This window comes from Dipodomys spectabilis, unplaced genomic scaffold, assembly GCF_019054845.1.
Source record: "Dipodomys spectabilis isolate Male_0828 unplaced genomic scaffold, ASM1905484v1 ptg000186l, whole genome shotgun sequence".
Taxonomy (NCBI): domain Eukaryota; kingdom Metazoa; phylum Chordata; class Mammalia; order Rodentia; family Heteromyidae; genus Dipodomys; species Dipodomys spectabilis.
The window spans coordinates 613922-638315 of record NW_024870863.1 but is presented as its reverse complement, the minus strand read 5'-3'; the positions used below and the strand labels follow the sequence as shown (position 1 = coordinate 638315).

The window sequence follows — 24394 nt, the reverse complement described above, 5'->3', positions numbered from 1 at the left end:
CTTTATTTACATGTAATAGCACACTTCCAACAAATATAATCGTTTTTTAACTTAAATTAATAATCACATTTTAGTGCATAACAATTCCTTTTGTATATTTTTATTAGCACCAATTAGTTGTAGAGGAACAATTTGACATGTCCATGCTTATACCATGCACTTCCATTAGACTCAATCCCTCCTCACTCTCCCTCTTTTCCCTTCCACCTTTCCCAAACCAATCACAACAAGCTTCATTAACCATTATTCATACCTGAGCATAGAGTAGTTTGATCTTATTTACTCTCCTTTTCCTTCTCCCTTCCCCTTGCCACTAGTACCTATACCCTGGATAAGACCTGTTTTTCCTGATTGTCATTCGCTTGTTTCAGTGTATGGTTATTATTCAAACGGGTTTCACCATGCCCTTTGACATATGTGTAATTTACTCTATTGCTATCCTCTTTTGCTCTAATTTTCTCCCATCTCCAGTACTACCTATTACTCAAATGCTTTCATTGAATTTCATTCTGGTCTCTTCACAGGTGCACTGTATTTCTATATTGTTCATCAGGTAACATTTGTTTTTCCTTTCCATTATATCATTCCTCAACCATCCCCTAAATTACAAACATTCTTTATGTATTTATGTATATGTTAACTTTTTAGGTCTAGCATTAACATATGAGAGAAAACATTTGACCTTTGTCCTTCTGAACATGGCTTACTTCAATTAATGTGTTTCCAGTTCCAACCATTTCTTCTTTCTTCTATTTAGAAATAAAATACATTTTCTTTCTTAAAAATTCTATTGTAAAGGTGATGTACACAGGGGTAGCATGATTCATGTAATGAGTACATTTTCTTTCTAACAGGGTCACCCCATCCGTCATTCTCTCCCAGTTTTCCACCTTCTGACTTCTCTCCCCCCAAAAGTTGTATAGTTCATATCGAACTGCCGATTGGTTTTCCTATTGTCCCACTATTTCTGTGTTCCCCCTCCCCAAATCAGATGAGCTTATACACAAGATGAAGGTTGCAGAAATCTTATACCACAACGGAAGGGAATAAAAGAAAGAAGACTGGCATCAATATTCATCAAAGAAATGTGTCTATAGTCCTCTTTCTTTGATGAGTCCCCACCTGGTTTTGGGATGAGGGTTATGATGGCTTGACAGAATGTGTTCGGTAGTGAGCTTTCTCTTTCAATTTCATTGAAGAGTTGGAGGAGTATTGGTGAGAGCTCTGCTTTGAAGGCCTTGTAGAATTCTGCTATAAAACCATCTGGTCCTGGACTTTTCTTACATGGAAGGCCTCTTATTGCTGTTTCTATTCCAGTGCTTGATGTGGGCCTGTTGAGATGGCTTAACTCATCTTGGTTTAGTTTTGGCATGTCAATATTTGTTAGGAAAAGGTCCATTTTTGCCAAATTCTGAAACTTATTAGCATAAAGTTTTGAGAAGTATTCCCTTATAATGTTCTGAATCTTGGTTGTTTCTGTGGTGGTGTTTCCATTCTCATCTCTGAGTTTATTTATTTAGGTGTGTTCTCTTCTTTTTCTGATAAGATTTGCTAAGGGTCTGTCAATTTTGTTAATTTTTTCGAAGAACCAACTCTTTGTTTTGTTGATTCTTTCTATAGTTTTTCTGGATTCTAATTCATTTAATTTTGATTTAATTTTAATTATTTCTTTCCGTCTACTGGATTGGGGTTTATCTTACTGCTTTTTTTCAAGGAGGTTCAGATGTGTCATTAAATTGTTGGTTTCAGATCTCTCCAATTTGTTGATGTAGGAACTCAGAGCTATAAACTTGAATTTGAGTACTGCCTTTACTGTGTCCCAGAGGAGCTAGTAATTTATGTGCACATTTTTGTTAAATAGCATGAATATTTGAATTTCCTTTCTAATCTCTTCCATGAACCACTCGTGATTCAGCAGTGTTGTTCAGCCTCCATGTGTTACCGGACTTCATTTGGTGGCTTTTGGTGTTGAGTTCTAATTTTATTCCCTTGTGGTCTGAGAGAATGCAAAGTATAACTTCCTTTGTGGCCTAAAATGTGGTCTACTTTAGAAAATGTTCCATGTGCTGCTGAGAAAAACGTGTATTCTGATGCTGCTGGGTGAAATATTCGGTAGATGTCTGTTAAATCTAGTTATCTATGCAGTTGTTTAGATCTGCAGGTTCTCTTTTGAGTTTTTGCCGAGTTGATGTATCTAGTGGGGAGAGTGGTGTGTTAAAATCCCCAACAATTAATGTCTTTGGATCTATGTGGGATTTGAGGGAAAGTAGTGTTTCTTGGATAAATTTGTGTGCTCCGTAGTTCGGCGAATAGATACTTAGAATTGTAATATAATCCTGATGGAGAGATCCATTAATTAATCTGTAGAGACCTTCTTTATCTCTTCTCACAAATTTAATTTGAAGTCTATTTTATCTGGTATTAGGATTGCAATTCCCGTCTGTTCATGGGGGCCGTTTGCTTGGTAGATTTTGTTCTAGCCTTTCACATTGAAAATGTGTTTGTTTTTATGGGCAAGATGTGACTCCTGAAGGCAGCAGATAGAAGGATCTTGTTTTTTAATCCAACTAGACAGTCTATGTCGCTTAATTGGAAAGTTAAGTCCGTTAATATTGATAGAAAGGACTGAGAGGTATTTGGGAGTTCCTGCCATGTTATCCACCTTCTCTGGGGTTGCTAAACCTGGGGTCTTCCTATGGTTCTTGGATTCTCAGTTTGGGTGCAGTTTCTTGGCCTTTATTGTGGTCTTGTTGGTTTTCTATGTGTAGGATATTTTTAAGAGTCTTTTGTAGGACTGGTTTGGTGGAGATATATTGTTTCATTTTTTCTTTGCTATGGAAGGTTTTTATTTGTCCTTCAGATATGAAGGAAAGTTTAGCTGGGTACAGTATTCTTGGTTGATAGTTGTTTGTTTTTAGGGCATGGCATACATCATTTCAGGCTCTTCTTGCTCTGATTGTCTCTGCTGAGAAATCTGAGGTGATTCTAATTGGTTTTCTTTTATAGGTGATTAATCTTTTCTCCTTGACAGCTTTAAGGATCTTTTCCTTGGTCTGAGTTGATCCTGTGTGGATTATAATGTTGCGGTGGGATGTCCTTTTCTCGTCTTGTCTATTTGGGGTTCTAAAAGTTTCTTGTATCTGAATAGGCCTATCTTTTTGCATGTTTGGGAAGTTCTTTGCTAGGATCCTGTTAAACAAATTTCCTGGACCATTAACTTCTATTTCTAGGTGCTCCTCTACACACATTATCCTCAGATTATTCCTTTTACTTGTGTTTTCCAAGTGTTGGATAGATCTATCATATTTCTTGGAATTGTCTTGGATGGTTGTATGTTCTTTCTCTATAATATCTAGGCTGTCTTCAATCCCCGAGATTAGATTTCCTGTATGGTCTAACCTGCTGTCAAGACTTTCTACTTTGTTTTTTATTTCTTTTCCTTCTAATTGGTCAGCTTTGATGGCTTCAAATTCTTTGTTGAAGCTTTGTTTTAGATCTTGTATGAACTTCTTTACTTCCTTAATTTGGTGTTCAGAGTTTATTCTCAAATCACTTAGTTGATTGGTTATGGTTTCCTTGGACTTCCATTCCTTCTGTTGGGTTCTATTCAGCATTCCCTTTACCCGACTTCCTTCAGCTCTTTGTTAATGGATTCCATGCATGCTTTTAGTGATCTTTGTGTATTCTCATCCTGCTCTCGCAATTCCTGTATTACTCTTTGCTTAGCTTCCTCACGTTCACGCCATTCCTGTAGTTCTCTTTGAGTGTTCTTAGCCTTCCTACGCCATTCCTGCCTTTCTCTTTGAGAATTTTGAAGCTGCTCATGCAAGTCGTGTATAAGTTTTTGAGTATCTTCCTCACACTCATGCTATTCCTGTATAAACCTTTGGTTTGCCTCCTCTCTCTCACTATCACGCTCATACAGAGTCCTTTGTAGGTTTTCAATCTTTTCATTTATCATGTTGGCCAGCAGTGTTTATAGAGATATTTGGGAACTCTATTCTGGAATATTAATTATTTATTCTGTCCCTGATTATCATGAGTGGGAGTGAGATACCGGGACTTGCCATTTTCCTTGTGTTTTTTTCCCCCTTACTCTGCCCATTTGCGATGAAAATAACACCGGTTTTGTGCTAGAACACTATCTTAAGGCAAGCATCAACCAAAGTCTGTATTTGCACAGTCAATAGTCTGCAGATACAATCTAGGTCAACAGGTACATCAACAATTCATAAAAACATCATACACCATTATAAAACAGGATTCATTTCAGGGATGCAAAGCTTCTTCAATATATGCAAATCAATTCATATAATTAATCACATCAACAGGAGCAAAGATAAGACCCACATGGTTATCTCAATAGATGTTGAAAAAGCATTTGACAAGATCAATCGCCCCTTTGTGATGAAGGTTTTTGAAAAATTAGGAATCCATGCAACATTCCTCAATACAATAAAAGCTGTATATGACAAACCTACAGGCAGCATAATATTAATGGTGAAAAACTAAAGTCATTTCGTCTTAACTCAGGAAGAAGACAAGGATATCCACTCTTTCCACTTCTCTTCAATCTATTATTACAATGCCTAGCTACAGAAATAAGACAAGATTCAAACATAAAGAGGATCCAAATAAGAAAAGAAGTAAAACTCTCTCTCTTTGCAGATGACAGGATCTTGTATTTAAAGCAACCCATAGACTCTACTCCCAAATCACTCAAGCTGATTCAAAACTTTGGCAAAGTAGCAGCATATAAAATTAAACCGCCAAAATCAATGACTTTTCTGTATGCCAACAATGAGAAAAGTGTGGCTGTAATTAGGAAAGCAACTCCATTTGTAATAACCCCACAAAAATAAAATACCTAGAAATAAGCTTAACGAAAGAAGTGAAGGACTCTATGATGAAAATTTTAAAAACGTGAAAAAAGGATATCAAAGCAGAACTTAGAAAATGGCAAAAACTCCCATGCTCCTGGATTGGAAAGATCAACATCGTCAAAATGGCAATAATTCCCAAGGCTATCTACAAATTCAATGTGATTCCTAGCAAAATTCCAACCTCATTCTTCAAGGAAATAGAAGAGGCAATTCAAATATTCATATGGAATAATAAAAGACCCCGAATAGCTAAAAGGCTCCTCAATGGAAAGAACACTGCTGGAGAAATATCAATACCAAATTTCAAACTGTAGTATAAAGCCATAGTAATCAAACAGCTTGGTACTGGCAGAAGAACAGACCTCAGGAATAATGGAATAGAATTGAAAACCCAGAAATGAATGTTCAGACCTATAGCCAGCTAATGTTCGATAAGGGAGCTAAAAAAATAGAATGGAAGATAGACAGCCTCTTCAGTAAATGGTGCTGGCAAAACTGGTTAACTACTTGTAGAAAACTAATGTTTGATCCTTATATATCACCCTGCACCAGAATCAACTCCAAATGGATCAAAGACCTCGGAGTCAAAGTAGACACTCTGAAAACATTACAGGATGGAATAGGAGAAACCCTAGGTCTCCTTGGTGCAGGCCGAAATTTTCTTAATAGAGACCCAGAAACACAACAAATCAAAGAAAGGTTGGACAAATGGGATTGCATGAAGTTGCAGAGCTTCTGCATGGCAAAAGACATAGCAAGCAAGATCTATAGAAAGCCCTCAGATTGAGACAAGATCTTCACTGCCATACAACGGACAATGGTCTCATATCTAAAATATACCTGGAACTCAAAAAATTAAATCCCCCTACAACAAATCCTCAAAGAAAAAACTGCCCAATAAATAAGGGGGCTAAAGACTTAAAGAGAAACTCCTCTGAAGAAGAAAGAAGGATTTCCAATACACACATGAAAAATGCTCAACCTCTCTAGCCATAAAAGAAATGCAAATCAAAACAACATTGAGATACCACCTCACCCCAGTTAGAATGGCTGTAACCAAGAACTCTAACAACAACAGATGCTGGAGGGGATTTGGACAGAAGGGAATCTTACTGCATTGTTGGTGGGAGTGTAAACTTGTTTAACCACTTTGGGAAGTAGTATGGAGGTTCCTTAAATGTCTCCACATAGAGCTCCCCTATGACCCAGCAATCCCACTTTGGGCATTTACCCAACTGTTTACAAACAAGACCACACTAAAGCTACCAGCACAACTATGTTTATTGCAGCATTACTTACCATAGCTAAGATCTGGAACCAACCCAATGCCCCTCAGTTGATGAATGGATAAAGAAAATGTGGTACGTATACACAATGGAATTCTTTTTTTTTTTTTAATTTAATTTAATTTTATTTGTGAACATACTGTACAGATGAGTTACAGTTACATGGGCAGGATAATGTGTACATTTCTTACCAAGCATTGCAGCCTCCTCCTTTGTTTACCCTTCACATCCCTTCCCATCCTCCCCCCTCCCCCCCTAATCCCAATCCTTCTCCTTCCCCCCCCCCAACTCCCCCGCCCCCCGCACCAACGTTGTAAAGTTCGTTTTGGACATGACAACTTGTACTTCTCATTGTTGCAACAGGTCCACCTGTATCCTTAAACAACTGGTTTTTCCCCATCTCCTCCACAAGTTATACTGACATCAAATATAGTGAAAGCAAGGGTTATACTGTGGGGGAGGGACATACAAAGCAACAAAGAGATAATCTTATAAATGTGTTAGAAACACATGCTTGAAAGAAAAAAACATTAAAATACACATCTAAGGGAATTCTATGCCTCCATCAGAAAGAATGACATTGCCCCATTTGTTAGGAAATGGAAAGACTCGGAAAAAGTATATTAAGTGAAGTAAGCCAAGCCCAAAGAAACATAGTTCCCAAGGTTTCCCTCATTTGCAGTCTCTAGTATATGTCTGAGTCAAGCAAAAAAGGTCAGATAAGGTGATGTTAGGAAAATGAACCCTAAGATTTTTATTCAAATATTTTTTTTTCTTTCATGCGATTGTTTCTAACACATTTGTAAGATTATTTCTTTGTTGCTTTGTATGTCCCTCCCCCACAGTATAACCCCTGCTTTCACTGTATTTGATGTCGGTTTAATTTGTGGAGAGTAAGGGGAAAAACAAGTCGTTTAAATAAGGATACAGGTGGGCCCATTGCAACAATGAGGTGTACAAGTCCTTATGTCGAAAACGAACTTTACAGCTTTGGTGGGGGGAGGCCTGGAAGGCTGAGGTGGGGGAGCGGGAGGAGGTTGGGAAGGGATGGGAAGGGGAAACAAAGGAGGAGGCTACAATGCTTGATAATAAATGTACTCATTATCTTGCCCATGTAATTGTAACCCCTCTGTACAGTATATTCACAGTAAAAAAAAAATAAAAAAAATTAAAAGAAAAAGAAAGAAAAGAAGAGAAGAAAGATTTTTTTAAAAAATACTGAAACAGTACAATAAAAAAACTTTTTACTTCCATTTTTTGGAGTTCATTTCTATAAATATCATTTTATATGCTCATATGTACATAACTATTGAGCCTTCTCTTAAGGATATCCTCCTTTGGTCTCACTGTATGAATGTTTAGACTTCTGTTTAATTCATCATGTCCAAGTGTAGTTATTTGTCTTTTACTATCCATTGGAATTTTTTTGTAGATTTATAGACACATTTTAATTATTACAAATGAGGGAAATTATGCAGCCTGTATTTCTTTGGGTCTGTCTTACTTCACTTAGTATAATTTTTTTCCAAGTCTTTCATTTCCTTATGAATGAGGCAATGTCATGCTCTCCAATGGAAGCATAGAATTACACTGTGTATACATACCACATTTTCTTTCTTTTTTAAAAACAGTTTTGTTCTATTCTAAAGATGCTATACAGAGTGGTTACAGTTACATGAGTAAGGCAATGAGTATATTTCTTGTTGAGCATTGTTACATACAATATTTTCTTTTTCTTTTCTTTTTTTTTTGTCATCGTGGGGCTTGAACTCTGGGCTTGGGCCCTGTCCTTGTGCTCTTCAGCTCAAGGCAAATGCCCTATGGCTTGAGCCACAACACCACTTCTATTTTTTTCTAGTGGTTTATTGGACTTGCCTGCCCAGGCTGGCTTTGAACCACGATCCTCAGATCTCAGCCTCCTGAGTAGCTAGGATTACAGGCATGAGCCACCAGTGCCTGGCCACATTTTCTTGATCCATTCATCCTTTGAGAGACATCTGAACTGATTCCATGTCTTGTGTATGGTAATAAATGATGCAATGAACATGGTCATGCTGGTGGCATTTTGTATAGCCTGATTTTAGACAGTTAGATACATACCCAGGAGTGAAATTGCTGGGTCATTGGGAAGTTATATGTTTAGTCTATTGAAGAACCTCCATATTGCTTTCCAGAGTAGTTAAACCAGTTTGCATTCCTAACCACAGTGTAGTAATGTTCCCTTTTGGCCACATCCCCACCAGCAATTGTTAAAGCATGTCTTTTGCCAGGCAGAAACTCTTCAGTTGTATGCAATCCCATTTACCTAGCCTTTGATTTGTTCTGATTCTGGATCATTACTTAGTAAGTTTTGAACTGTACCACCCCCCTAACATGTCACCTATATCTTCCTGTAATATTATCATGGTATCTGATCTTACATTGAAGTCTTTCATCCATTTGGAGTTGTTTCTGGTGCAGGTTGATATATAAGGATCTAAATTCAGTTTTCTGCACAAGTACTGGGTAGCCAATTCTGCCAGCATCAATTTTGAAGAGGCTGTCCTTTTTGCCATCCTTTGGCTCCTTTATCAAATACTAGGTGGCTATGGGTCTGTAAATTCATTTCTGGTTCTTCTATTTTATTCCATTTGGTCGTCTGTCCTATTTTGTGCCTGTACTAAGTTGTTTTGGTTTGTTTGTTTTAATTTCTATAGCTTTTTAATTGAGATTAAAGCTTGGTACTGATATTCCTCCTGGTACTGATATTCCTCCAGCACTGATCTTCCTACTAAGGATTGGTTGTGCTATTCAAGGTCTTCCATTATTCCAGATTAGTTTTTGGATTGTTTGTTCTATATCACTGAAGAATTTTGTTGGATTTTGATGGGTATTGAATTGAATTTGTAGGTAGCTTTGGGCAATATTGCTATTTTCATGATGTTAAACCTTCCAATCCAGGAGCATGGGAGGTTTTTCTACTTCCTTAAACCTGTTTCTAACGTTTTAATCACAGAGGTCCTTCTTCTCTTTGGTAATTCCAAAGTATTTTTTGAGGCTATTACAAAAGGACTTTCTTTCCTGATTTTAGATTCACTCTTCTCCTTATTGGCATACAGAAAAGCTACTGATTTTTGTGGGTTTCTTTCTTCCTTCCTTCCTTTCTCTCTCTCTCTTTCTTTCTTTCTTTCTTTCTTTCTTTCTCTCTCTCTCTTCCTTTCTTTCTTTCTTTCTTCCTTCCTTCCTTTCTTTCTTTCTTTCTCTCTTTTTTTCTCTTTCCTTCTTTCTCTCTTTCTTTCTCTCTCTCATTCTTTCTTTCTCTCTCTCATTCTTTCTCTTTCTTTCTTTCTTTCTCTCTTTCTTTCTTTCTCTCTTTCTTTCTCTCTCTCTTTCTTTCTTTCTCTCTTTCTTTCTCTCCTTCTTTCTTTCTCTCTCTCTCTCTTTCTTTCTTTCTTTCTTTCTTTCTCTCTCTCTCTTTCTTTCTTTCTTTCTTTCTTTGTTCCTCTGGTGGTCATGTGGCCTGAACTCTGGGCTTGGGCTCTGTCCCAGCACTCTTCAGCTCAAGGTAAGTGCTCTAACTTTTAAGCAACAATGATACTTCGGGTTTTCTGGTGCTTAATTAGAGATAAGCCACACGGACTTTCCTGCCTATGCTGGCTTTGAACCACGATCCTCAGATCTCAGCCTTCTGAGTGGTTTGGATGCCCAGCTTGGGGTTAATTTTATACCCTGCTACTTTACCAAGTTTCAAATCAGCCAAAGTAACTTAGGAAAGGAATCCATGGGGCTCTTTAAATACAGGATCATGTCATCTGGAAAATGGGAGAGTTTTATTTCTTCTTTCCCTATTTGGATCCCTTTTATGTTTGTCTCCTGCCTTATTGCTCTGACTAGAAATTCCAGTACTATATTGCAGAGGAGTGGAAAGAGTGAACATCCTTCTCTCATTCTTGATTTTAGAGGGAATGGTTTTAACTTTTCACCATTAAATAAATGCTGGCTGTAGGTCTGTCTATATTATATATGCCTATATTATATTGAAGAATGTCCCATATATTCCTGGACTCTCCAGAGCTTTCATCATAAAGCGGTGTTGGATCTTGTCAAATGTTTTTCCCCATCTATTGTGATGACCATGTGGTTCTTTTCCTTGCCCATTGTGTATATAGAGCACATATTTGGAGTCACTCATCAGTTATAGGGCATCTGGGTTTTTCTCAGGTTTGGCTATTAAGAAAAGTGCTGTAATGAGCATGGATATATAAGTACATTTATTGTTTTATGACTTTCATTCCTTCAGATAAATGCCTAAGTGTGAGCCAAATGATGATAACTTATACATGTAATCCTACTCAGGAGGCTAAGATATGGAGGATCACAGTTTAAAGACAACCTGCCTAAGAATGTTTGCTAGACTCCATCTTGAAAATGACCAGCATAAAGCAGAGCTGGAGGTGTGGCTCCAGTGATAGAGCACCAGCCTAGCAAGTTCAAGGCTCTAAATTCAATACCTACTCCCACTAAAAAGATTCAATAAATAAAATACCCAATCATGACATGGTTGCAGCATACAGTACTATTTTTTTTTTTAGGAAATCAGTTTAGGCTTATTTACATAATAATTGCACTAATTTGCATTCCCACTAACAGGACTCCTTTCTCTTGGCATCCTCATGTGTTATGTGATGTTGTTTCTGCTCTAGCCATATTGGCTGGAGTGGGATGAAATCTCTGTCATTTTGATTTGCATTTCTTTATGGCCAGGGATGTTATGCATTTCTTTATGTATTTATTGGCCGTTTGTTCTTCTTACCCCAAGAATAATCTGTTCAGCACTTTTGCCCATTTTTATTCTTGAAGAGTTCAGTGTTTTGAGTTTTATGTATATACTGTATATTCTGTATTATGTATATTCTTCGTCAGATGAATAATTGCTTTAGATTTTCTCCCATACAGTAGGTTGTCCGTTTAGCCTCTAGAGACATTGTTGTGTAAAAGCTTTTTAGTTTAATATAATTCTATTTGTCAATACTTGCCCTTATTTGTTGAGCTATTGAATTTCTAATCAGGAAGTCACTACCTATGCCAATGCATTCCAGTATTTTGACTATGACTAGTAGTTTCAAAGTTTCAGGTCTTGCATTAAAATTCTTGATTCACTTTTAATTGATGTTAAGAGAGAGAGAGAAAAAGAGAGAGAGGGGGAGAGAGAGAGGGAAAGAGATCTAGTTTCAGTCTTCTGCATGAAGAAAGCTAGTTTTTCCAGCACCATTTCTTGCAAAGTCTATTTTTTCTCTGATACATGCTTTGAGATCCTTTGTCAGAAATCAGATTGTGGTAGCAGCATTTCTGGGCATTCTATTCAGTAATCTTTATGTCTATTTTGGGGCCAGTTGCTTGCTATTTTTGTTCCTATGGCTTTGTAATATAATTTGAAGTGAGGTATCATGATACCCTCAACTTTTAGTTTTGTTCAAGATTGCATTGGATATTTGCTATATTTGTAGTATTGATATTTTTCTGTTTCTGTGAGTAATGATATTGAGATTTTGGTAGGAATTTCATTATCTGCAAACATTGCTTTCCTTAATATAGCCATTTTCTTTATATTAATTCTGTATATTCAGGAACAAGGGAGGTCTTTCTATCATCTAGTGTCTTTTTAATATTTCTTCTTCAATGTTTCATGCTTTTCAGTATAGAAATCTTTCACCTTGGTTAAATTTATTCACAGAAAAAATTGAAACTATTGGAAAATGGAATTATTCTCCTATTTTTCTGTTGATGTACAGAATAGCTATTGGTTTTTTAATGTTGACTTTATATTCTGGAACTTTAAGTTGCTTTAAGTATAGAATCGTATCATCTGAAAATAAAAATACTTTATTTCTTCCTTCCCTATTTGAGTCCCTTTTGTTTCCTTCTTGTGCATTGTTGCTCTGGCTAGGATTCCAGTGCTATTGTGAATAGAAATAAAGGGAGTAGACTGAATGTCTTGTATTGTTCTTAACTTTAGAAAAAATTATTTTAGTTCTGCCTTTATTTACTATGACGTTGACCATATAGGCTTGTCAAATATAGCATTTATTATATTGAGTAACATTGCCTAAACTCATAGTTTCTCCAGAGCTTTTGTCATGAAAAGATGTTGAATTTTTGTCAAAGGATATTTCTGCCTGAATTAAAATGATAATAGGATTCCTTGAGTCTGTTCATATGTGATATTGCATTTATTGATGTAAGTATGTTGATCCACTAACGTTGAGTACCTAGAATATAGCAATTTGGTCATAGGATATAATCTTTTTGATGTATTGCATTTGGTATGCAACAATTATTTTGGGAATTTCTACATCTATGTTCATCATAGAGATTGGTCTATAAATCTCTTTTTGTTGTATCCTGTCTAGTTTTAGAATAAGTGGAATACTGGCTTCATATGATGAGTTTGTGCCACGGACCGGCTCTGTCGGGACGACAGAGGACACCTAGTGGAGGTAATTGGAACAGGTGGGGGGATGGCAAACACAACTCACACAAGAGGAGTGAATGCTGAGTGCGATATATTGCAGAGGATAACAAGCTTTTACAGCGAAGTCTCCATGAGAAAGGGCAAAAGGTTACACAATCTTGCTGCAAGGCTTCTTTCTTGGGTGGTCACCAGCTGGTTGCCTGATCTTGTTTTTTGGATGACGAGCTATGACGATAGGCACTTGTTTTCGGCTTTACCTCTATTTTTAAGAAATACAATTGGTTTCGATGTTTATCACCTATTAACCATTAACCAGAGCATATGGGCAAGGTGCTGGACAGAAAGGCATGAACTCTAGTACTTTATTGTTACTTTTGTTTAGTTTTGTACTTTATGTGTTTCAAAGCAATTGTGCTTCTTTGTCATTCTTTAGAGGGTCCCCTCTAAAGAGGGGACCAAATCATGATTTGGTCATGATTTGTGGCCAAAATCATGATATTTGTGGCCAAAATCATGATATTCAGTATACTTAGTTAAATCTAGCCATATATCAAATTTAAGCTCTTAGTGTCTTTTCTGTAACCCTTTTATATAATCGTTTACTCTTTTCCATAGTGGCCTTAACTGTCTCATAAGATCTTTCTTATTCCTTCTTTGATAGTAAGCACCAGGGAGGCCTAGATCTAGCAAGTCTCTCAGTAAATGAAAGAGAGTAATAGGAATTTCTTTCTCCTAAGTAGTTTACCCAACGGTTGCAATCCTTATCTGTTGCCACCTTACACACCTGTAAAAGGCTATGGATCTGGGGGAAGTCTTTGGGGTCCTCTAGATAATGGAGGATCCCACCATTTTCCTCTGATAAGCCATTGCCACTTTTCATCTATCAACCTTTTAGGAATCTTTTTTAGCTTTTGGTATAAATATCCCTCTGCAACTTTTTTATCTACAGGATATCTATATGAGTCTATTGTATATGCTTTAGGGTTAAAAGGAAGTCTCCAATAGCCATACACTCTTTTTGCTTTAGCCATGACTACAGCTTCTTGTAAATTTCTTACAAACAATTCCTTCTGCTGAAGTGACATCATGAAACCCCCAATACTTTTATATTTACTTATGACTTGTCTAATAGCCTCCATAAGAGGGGCTTTTAGGGTAGCACTTAGCTCTGGTGAGTTAGTCATATTCTCAGGACACTCATCAGATGTTGGAGTCATCAACACTTCCAAGAAAGAGCCTTGAATAAGGGAACGTTGAGCATGAGTATGTAGAACAAGCAGCAAGAACAGTAAAAGATTAATAGGCACTCCTATACAGCGAAGAAAAGAAAAACAGGAAGAGAAAGACATCTTTCCCAGGGGCTTGCCAGCCTTTCCAGGAGGTAGGCCTCTTTGAAGCCCCATTCTCTGAGGTAGACTTCGGTGAAGTCCCATTCTCAGAGTTAGGCTTCTGTGAAGCCCCATTCTCAGGTCTGAAAGCAGGTGTTCCATGCTAAGCAGACTCCACCGGAGTAGGCATGGCAAGTTTGAAAGTATTTTTTCCCCTCTACTCATGGAAAATTTTGAGTATTTATGCTTGTTTTTCTTTAAAGGTCTGGTCAAATTCAGCACTGAATTATATGATCCTGGACGTTTTGTAGTCAGGAGAATTTTATTACTGATTCATTCTCATTCCTTATAGATCTATTTAAGTGATTTATATTTTCTTGATTGAATTTTGGTAGTTCAAGTAACTCTAGAAATGTATCTCTTTCTTTGGGATTGTCCAGTTTACTTGAATATAAGCTTTCAAATATTCCCTCATTATCCTCATTATTTCTTTTCTTTATTATTTTTGTTTTTTTTGGGGGGTCCAGTCGTGAGGCCTGAACTCTAGGCCTGGGCCCTGTCCCTCAGCTCTTCAGCTCAAGGCTAGCGCCCTACCACTTGAGCCACAGTGCCACTTCCTGCTTTTTTCCTTTTGCTTATGTGGTGCTAAGGAATCAAACCCAGGGTCTCAGGTATGCAAGGCAAGACGCTCTACCACTGAGCCACCTTCCCAGCCCATTATCCTCATTATTTCATTGATGTGTGTGTTATCCCCATTTTTTTTTATTGTGAAAATACTGTTCAGAGGGGTTACAATTACATGGGCAAGATAATGAGAACATTTCTTTTTTCTTTTTGGGTCTGGTCGTGGGGCCTGAACTCTGGGCCTGGGCGCTGTCCCTCAGCTCTTCAGCTTAAGTCTAGAGCTCTACCACTTGAGCCACAGTGCCACTTCCGGAGTTTTTCTTTTTGTCTATGTGGTGCTGAGGAATCAAATCCAGGGCCTCAGGCATGCAAGGCAAGGGCTCTACCACTGAGCCACTTTCCCAGCCCCAAATATTACATTTCTTATCAAGCATCGTAGCCTCCTCCTTTGCTTCCCCTTCCTATCCCTTCCCATTCTCTCCCCACCCCCCCTCACCCAATCCTCCCCACACTCCCCCCCTCCCCGCCACCAAAGTTGTAAAGTTCATTTTTGACATAACAACTTGTACATCTCATTGTTGCAATGGGTCCACCTCTATCCCTATTTAAATGATTTGTTTTTTCCCTTCACCTCCACAAATTATAACAATATCAAATACAGTGAAAGCAGATGTTATATCGTGGGAAAGGGACATACAAAGCAACAACGAAATAATCTTACAAATGTGTTAGAAACAATCGCATGAAAGAAAAAAATACATTTGAACACCTATCTTAGATTTCATTTCCCTAACAGCAACCTATCTGATCTTTTCTGTTTGACTCAGACATACACTAGGAATTGAAAATAAAGGAAACCATGGGACCTATGTTACTTTTGGTCTGGCTTACTTCACTTAATATAATTTTTTCCAAGTCTTTCTAACATTTCCTAACAAATGAGGCAATGTCATTCTTTCTTATGGAGCCATAGAATTCCATTGTGTATACATACCACATTTTCTGGATCCATTCATCTACTGAGGGGCATTGGGTGGGTTCCATATCTTAGCTATGGTATATAAGGCTGCAATAAACATAGTCGTGCTGGTAGATTTAGTGTGGTCTTGTTTGTGAGCATTTGTGTAAATGCCCAAAAGTAGAATTGCTGGGTTATACGGGAGCTCTATGTGGAGTCTTTTGAGGAACCTGCATATTACTTTCCAAAGTGGTTGAACAAGTTTATACTCCCACCAACAATTTTATTCATTTGAGCCTGTTTCCTCCTTCCTTTAGTCAGCTTAGCTGAAGGTTTATATATCTTTTTTTATCTTTTAAATCTCCAACTTCTTGTATAAATTGTTCTATTTTTATTCAAGTAGCCATGTGTGGGTGTGGTGGCATGTGTGCATGCACTCGTACATGTGTGCACATGTACTAGTCCCAAAGCTTGAACTCAGGACCTGGGTGTTGTCCTTTCTTTTTCATTCAAGACTTGTGCTCTACCACTTGAGCCACAGCTTCAATTCTGGCTTTTGGTGGTTAACTGGATATAAAAATCTCACAGATTTTCCTGCCTAGGCTGGCTTTCAACCATGATTCTCAGATCTCAGCCTCCTGAGTAGCTAAGATTACAGATGTGAGCTACAGGTACCCAGTTCATAGGCTTATAAATTTCTTTAAGACATGAGAAAAAGAAAATTACCTCCCAAAGTTTTCAGTTCCTCACTTCCAGATCATGACCTTGGTTTGCATTTCTTTTATTTTTTTGGGTCCAGTCGTGGGCCCTGAACTCTGGGCCTGGGCGCTGTCCTTCAGTTCTTCAGCTCAAGGCTAGCACTCTACCACTTGAGCCACAGCACCACTTCAGGCTTTTTTCTTTTTGCTTATGTGGTGCTGAGGAATCGAACCCAGCACCTTATGCATGCAAAGCAAGCGCTATACCCCTGAGTCACCTTCCCAGTGCCCTGGTTTGCATTTCTCAGTGAGAATTGCATCAACAGGAAGAAAACTTCACAAGCTCTCATCACATCTCATCTGTCCACATCTGAGCTATGCACTCGGCCTCCTCTTCTGTGCATTCAGGAAATCTCCATGATCTTAGATAAATCCAGTCCTTCCACTCATGTATCCGATCCAATCCCCTCTTGCTTATTCAAAAACGTTACTCTGCTCCCTCTCTTCTTCCTTTCCTGTGCCATCAATTTTCTCTTGCTCAGTAGCATGAAACACCTCTCATCTCAAAAACCCTTTTAGAGTGTACTTCTCTTTTTATAAAACCATCCCAATTCTCTGGTCACTTATTTTTTTTTTGGGTCCAGTTGTGGGGTCTGAACTCTGGGCTTCGGCGCTGTCCCTCAGCTCTTTAGCTCAAGGCTAGCACTCTACCACTTGAGCCACACCGCCACTTCTGGCTTTTTTCTTTTTTGCTTATGTGGTGCTGAGGAATCGAACCCAGGGCCTCAGGCATGCAAGGCAAGCGCTCTACCACTGATCCATCTTCCCAGCCCCTCTCTGCTCACTTATATACTCTTCCTTATACACCTCACTTATACTCTTCCTTCTCAATGTATTATCTAATTCTTTTTAGCCATTGTTCAAAATTGATTTTTGCCCCAATGTTTTAGTAGAATTAGAAAGTCACCAATAACCTTCAAGTTGCTAATAGTTCTCATCTATTTCCCAAGTCTTCAGTTCCCAGAGCCTATCACTTCGTTTCCAACACCACACTTGTGAGGGTTATCTTCCACATCTCTAGAAGCTCCTGCTTAATCACCTCAATTATTCTTTTTTTAATAAGTTTTTTATTGTGAAAATATTGTACAGAGGGGTTACAGTTACATGAGCCAGGTAATGAGTACATTTCTTATCAAGCATTGTTGCCTCCTCCTTTGTTTTTCCCCTACCATCCCTTCCCTCCCACATCTACAACTACACTTCCCTGTAGCTGACCTTCACCTACATTATACTTCCCTTGTCCCCTTTATCTCATCCCCTAAATAATTGGAAATTTCTACTTATTAGTCTACAGTCAGCTACCTTTTCTACTTAGACTCAGTTCTTTTTGACCTTATCCAACCTTTTAGCTTTTTGATACCACTACTAACCAGGTGACTTCCAAAATCTGTATCCTTAAATCCAATTTAAGGGGCAGTCATCAATTCAACATCTCCACCCAGGTGCTCAGCCTAACATATCAATAGAACTCCAGTTCTATAGCTCCAGTTCGTTTTCCTCAATAGAAGACTCCTCTAGGATTAGCAACATAGGGAAACAAGATTAACCTTGACCCTTTTATGTCTCTTGCTCTATACTCTAAGCATCTGTTACAACATTTCATGATATATTTTCAAAATGAAAAATACAAAATAAGAAACAGGAATCAGACAAGAATAGTTGCCTAAACTAATGCTGCTGTTTATATATAAGAGAACAGGAAAAAATGATCATAGGATAATGAAGTTTCTGGCAGTAAATTATCTGGAACCTGGTGGCTAAATGGACTTATGAAGAAGTGGGAAAAGTCATAATGATTGCAGATTCTGACTTAGAAATCACCGTGGACATTGATGACATTGAGATAGGAAATATATGAAAGAATATAATTTTAAGGAAAAGGAAATAAATAAGAGGTCTAATTTTAGTGTATTGCAAGCTCATGTCTACTAAATAGTAAGAAGCAAGTGGAATAAACGTTCACATAATATAAACACAGATGATACGTTCATAAATGTGAAAGATAGCCTATAGCTGTGAGAAAATTAGTACTACAATGTGGCCAAATCACCTGAATTTTGAAGTGAATCAAATTAAGGAACATCAAATACAGATTGCCTTTATATTCCACATTTGACAGAAGAAACACAAACAAACAATACAAACTAAAATCAGTGCATATCTTTGATATATTATCTTTAGATAGCAGTGGGCAAAAGGCAGTGGGCAAGCTGGTGCAAGTGAAAATGTGAGGTGGTCATCATGAAGCTATAACCTTTGAAACCCTACATGAGGTCCTCATGTTCTTGTGTAATCCAAATATTTACTTCAACCTGACACCTTATGAGCTCCACCCATTCTAACCCTCATCCCTCAAAAATGAATTCCAAATAAACCAGTATGCATTCAGGTTCTCTGTGATCAATAACATAAATGCCAGTGCATCTTTCTGACAACAGTCATTCTGGAAGCTTTAGAGCCAGGGAAAACACAGGGAAACTGGGATAGAAGTGGATTTGCATCATATTTCATTACCCAAATTATGATTGTGATTGTGAAACCTTTACTACTGTGATTTACAATAATCCAAGAGAACATAGCTGGATTCTTAGACGGTAGGTGGAGAAAACAACTTCTGGCTGGAGACAAATCAGTTTTGCAGTTCTGTATTGTGTAAATTTGATAAGGACGTCACAGTGAGTGGATATGTGTGGAATACTGCAATATCCTTATTACAGGTGCTTTTTCTAACAGTAAGATTTTGATTAGAATTTAGCAGCATACAGAGATCCCTATAGGGAATTGTCTTCATACAGAAACTTTCAGATATCTGATTAACTGAAATTTACTGAAAGTGTATCTGTTGGTCTCATGGAAAACAACAGCAAAATCAAAAACCTCTTCAACTTGGCCCCAATCTACATTGCTAGGACTAACTTTTTACTTACCTCATAGTCACATTTCAACTCATTTCTTCTCATCACACTGTTGTCTGGATTGCAGCTTTCAAGCATTGCTCTATTCTCTCCTGAGCTCTGTAAGATTAGGTTAAAACTCACACCCTTATGCACAAAGCTTTTAGACGTCTACAGATTAAAACGATGCTGGATTCTTTGTGTCTTTATAGAGAATAGAGAAAAGGATATTCATTCAAAAGTGCCTAACAAATACTTGAAATATTATTATGATAATTGGTCTCATAATTTGTTTAGAAAATAGTTTATTTATGAACTTTTATTCACTGTGAGCTTTAAAGGACTTAAGAACTCCCTCCTTTTTAGTAATTCACTGGAAAGACTTGAAGATCTGGGTAAAGCAGTGCCATTTATTGCAGTGAAAACTGAAGTAAAGGCATTAAAAGCAAACCCGACAGCAAAGTCCATGAGCAAACTTTGAGTTATTCTCGACTAATATAGTAGAAGCAGACAGAAGTTAATTCCCCCAGCAACAGTATGAGACAAGGTATGGTACCAACCAGAGAAACTCACAAGAGTGTTAACATCAGGGTTTTTACTGGAGGCTGCTCATGGAGGCATGAATCAGCTATGAGATTCAGTCCCTATAACCTCCTGTCTCCATTGAAGTAAACTTACATACTATGGTCAGCATCCTAGGATAACAAAAACATTCACACGTGTCATCCTTAGTATAAAGCCTCTTGTTTGTCCCAATTCTCTGTACAAAGATAGAGCTTTCCAAAGGTCCCAGAGGCTATGAGCCAGGCCTCTATGGGTACATGGCTGCAGAGTAAAATCTTCATGGCACAACTTGTTTGGTGATATTAAATTGTTCTACCATATTTTATTGTCCTTTGGTGTCAGTGTAGAGTGAGGTTTATATCTTTTATTAAAATATTACTTAATTTTAGAATTTTTGCATCATTATATATTATATGAATATGATAAATATGAAGTGTATGTCTCTCATTTATATACCATGCTTTTGTTCAGAGTACTATAAAAACATCATTTCTTGGCTTAATTTTCCTCTGTTTTACAATGATATTTTTTGTAGCTATTTCACCTAAGAAAATGTAGTTGGAACTATAGAATGACATTTTTCAAGAGAAAGTAGGGATATGAAATGTTCAGAGTGCCCATTTTCACTGTAAAACCTGAAGAAATAAATCTGAAACCTAAATTCTTTCTTGAAGCCTAATGAGTTACTCCATCAATTTTGAATAAGGGTTTATTGTTGTCTAATATTGTGTATGATAAAGAAAATATCCCAAATCCCATCCATTATAAGAATATTAATATTTTTTAATATTTAAGTTAATATTTTTAAAGCAAGGAAAGCTAAGAATAAACAGTTCTTAGGAATACAAATTTTCTTTGAATAACATCAGACCAGATTCAAAGTTCACAGTATCTAAGTTGAGACATAGATAAGTGTCACGATAAGAGTAAGTAGCAGAGTATAAGGACTCATTCTGACAAGGACATCTGTAAGAAGACTACATTCCTGCACACATTCTGAAAGTGTAGTTGAGATCATTTGTTTTCATTCTTTGTAAAGGAATTTAATGTGTCACTTCCAGTCTAAGGCAGTAAGGGAAGTAGAATACATTTCTCAGGGTGTTCCGAATACCTAGTAGCCATTATGAAAGAATAAAGCACACTTTTCTATATTAAATCCACTGAGATTCAAGTTTGCTACAACCTTGCTTAACGTAGCCTTGCTATTGTACCTTATAATTCCAGCTCTGTAGTTCACAATATAGTCAAAGGCAAGATACTTCAGCTCTTTGGCTTTTAGTATACTGAAATTTAAAAAAAAACATATAGTTCCCACTAGTTCTATAATATTACCTTCAATTGCAATTGGTTAACAGGAGCCACCTAGATCCAATTCCTAGATAATATCACTGACTATCTGTGATGTTAGCCTCCATATTTCTTCCTCATAAAATTTAGATATGAATGTCTGATATATAGCATCATTTCAAACAATTATACACATAAAAGGACTTGATAATTCAATAACTCATAAATATATCCAGTATAAACCATTCATGTGAAAAACAAATAGGCAAACTACCAATTTGTTTCCTACAGATCCTTAATTTAAAAATAGTATTGTTGGGCTGGAAATGTGGCCTAGTGGTAGAGTGTTTATCTAGCATGTATAAAGCACTGGGTTTGATTCCTCAGTAGCACATAAACAGAAAAAGCCAGAAGTAGTGCTGTGTCTCAGGTGGTATACTGCTAGCCTTGAGCAAAAGCAGCTCAGGGACAGTGCCCAGACAGAGTTCAACCCCAGGACTCATGAAGGAGGAGAAGGAGGAGGATGAAGAGGAGGACAAGGAGGAGGAGGAGAAGGAGAAAGAGGAGGAGGACGACGACGACGAGGAGGAAGAGGAATATTATTAGCCCCTTCCATATGGTTCCCTGGAATGATTTCAAATAAATATTAAACATTTAAAAATAGTATTGTTAACTGAAGTAAATACATTCTTATATGTTGATTCTTAAAACCTTTTTTCTAATGAAGAAAAGATCACAAATTTATCCTAACCATTATTGTCTTCTAGTCATGCTTGTGACACTGAAGAATGATAAACCACAGTTCTTGCTTATCAAAACACAAAGCAAAATTCAGAGTATTCTGCAACATTTGTGACTAAAATGATAAATATAAGTATCAAAAGGTTATGTCTTCTCGACATGATTACTTTCAACTGTGAGACAAATCCATTTTGAATTTCCTTCAGTCTATACTTTAAAGTGGCTAATTTTTATATAAAGAAGATATAAATCATATCTTTGAGGTCAATACATGAATGTTGACATACAAAGTTTGCATACAGATGCTTTAAATAAAATTTCAATGTACCAGATAGTGAGATAGTAAGCTATGGTATCCATCCTTGGCCTGTGGTAACCCTCTTTCTATGCCCAGTGTGTTTCACAGGCAAGAAGTGATGTTTCTTAGAATCCCTCATCTGTTGGACTTGAAAGGCAGAAGGTTGGCAGCCAGTACTCTGATGGCAGTAGGTACATCTTTAAGAGGCCAGAAGGGGCTCCTCTACAAACTCCTGAGTACCATCCACATTGAGATTCAATTGTACTTCAAGCAAAAGCAGTTTCCACATTGAGATGTTACTAATATGGGTAGAACATAAGATTTTCTTAGAGCTATTTTCAATAATAGATTAGACGATAATAAATAAATATAAGCTCATTAAGATTGGCAAATTAGTAGTTTCAAACTTTTTTCTTAAAATCTATATCAACTATATTCAAGGACGTGGATTTGATTATAATTTAGTTGCTTTTCAAAAATATATAATAGTCTATCCTGTATATCTTTCTCTTTAAGCCTATAGTTACATTTGAACTGTCATGAAATCTCTAAAACACAGGTGGCTTAATAGAGTTGGCTTATGCCTATAAGCTTAGCTACTCAGGAGTCTCAGATTCAGAGGATCACTGTTCAAAGCCAGCCCAGGCAGAAAAGTACATGGGAATCTATCTCCGAAACACAGCAAAAAACAGGACTGGAGACATGTTCAAGTAGTAAAATGCCAGCAAAGAAAACAAGCTAAGCAAGCACAAGACCTTGAGTTTAAACCATGGTATCAGCAATAAATATATAAATATTATGATATAATAAATACAGCATAAATATAAATAAATATGAAATAAAAATAGATTTATATGGTATGTACCATTGCTCACATATTTTGTGAAAAGTCTCAGAGAAGCTGTATGCTCCTACCATGTGTAATTTCTCTGCACTGATGTTATAGCTCTAAATGCCCATGGATTCTTTTTTAAAAAGTAAATTTTTATAGTAGTTACAGGGTATCAAAGCCCATCAAGTGGAAGACACAAAGCCAACCGGCTCATAGTCCTAATATTGCTTAGTTTTCTTTTCTTTTGTATTATTTATATGCAAGATATCTAATTCTTGCTTATTCATTAACTATGAGCAAAAACTAAACTGGAAGGAAATCTACTGACATTTAGTTTGATATGAAACTGTTCATGAGAAGCTATGGTTGAGATATCACAATTTCTTTACAAAATATTTCCAGCTGGTGTGAGATGCTGCTAAGAGAGATTTCTGAATTTAATAATGGGTCATGAATTTATTAATGATAAATTAAGTTGATCCCATTCAAGAGAGAATATATATCATTAAAGGATATTTACTAACATTAGTAAATATTACTTACTCTACTATTTTACTTACACTTACTCTATTTATTCTATTTATTAAATTAGTAAATGTGACTTACTCTATTACGTTTACTCCTATTTTGCATTTTGGGTGAGTGTGCTTTGATTTTATAAGACAGGATATAATCCCCTAGCATAATGCATCCTTACTATATCACACTGAGAGAACAAGTTAAATTCAAAGAGGAAGGAAATAAGAAAGGTCACAAAGTCTGCCCAGATTATACCAATTTGTCCCATCTCCCTTATGCCAGATAGTAAAGAGCACGTTTTTAAGTATCATGTGTACGTTTTTTCTTTCCTTATTTTTTCCTTCCTTCCTTCCTTCCTTCCTTCCTTCCTTCCTTCCTTCCTTCCTTCCTTCCTTCCTTCCTTCCTTCCTTCCTTCCTTCCTTTCCTTTCCTTCTTCTCCTTTTTGTATGTGTGAATCATGGTGATTGAACTCAGGATCTGAGTACTGTCCCTGAGCTCTTTTGCTCAAGGCCAGTGCTTTCCTTTCCTTTCCTTTCCTTTCCTTTCCTTTCCTTTCCTTTCCTTTCCTTTCCTTTCCTTTCCTTTCCTTTCTTTTCCTTCCCTTCCCTTCCCTTCCCTTCCCTTCCCTTCCCTTCCCTTCCCTTCCCTTCCCTTCCCTTCCCTTTCCTTCCATTCCCTTCCATTCCCTTCCTTTCCATTCCCTTCCCTTTTTCCTTCCCTCTTTCGTTCCTCTTTCCTTCCCTTTCCTTCCCTTTCCTTTTTTTGTGTGAGTCGTGGTGCTCGAACTCAGGGTCTGAGCACTGTCCCTGAGCTCTTTTGCTCAAGGCTAGTGCTCTACCACTTTGGGCCATGGAGCCACTTGCGATTTTCTAGAGTTTGATTGGAGGTAAGAGTCTCATGGACTTTTGTGTCCTGGCTGGCTTCAAACCATGATCCTCAGACCTCAGCTTCTTAAATAGCTAGGATTACA

General features: G+C 37.2%; 1 pseudogene; it reads left to right on the top strand.

Moving 5' to 3' along the window:
- The window catches only part of LOC122121191, a 149457-nt pseudogene that overhangs the window by 72568 nt on the left and 52495 nt on the right, over nt 1-24394 (top strand).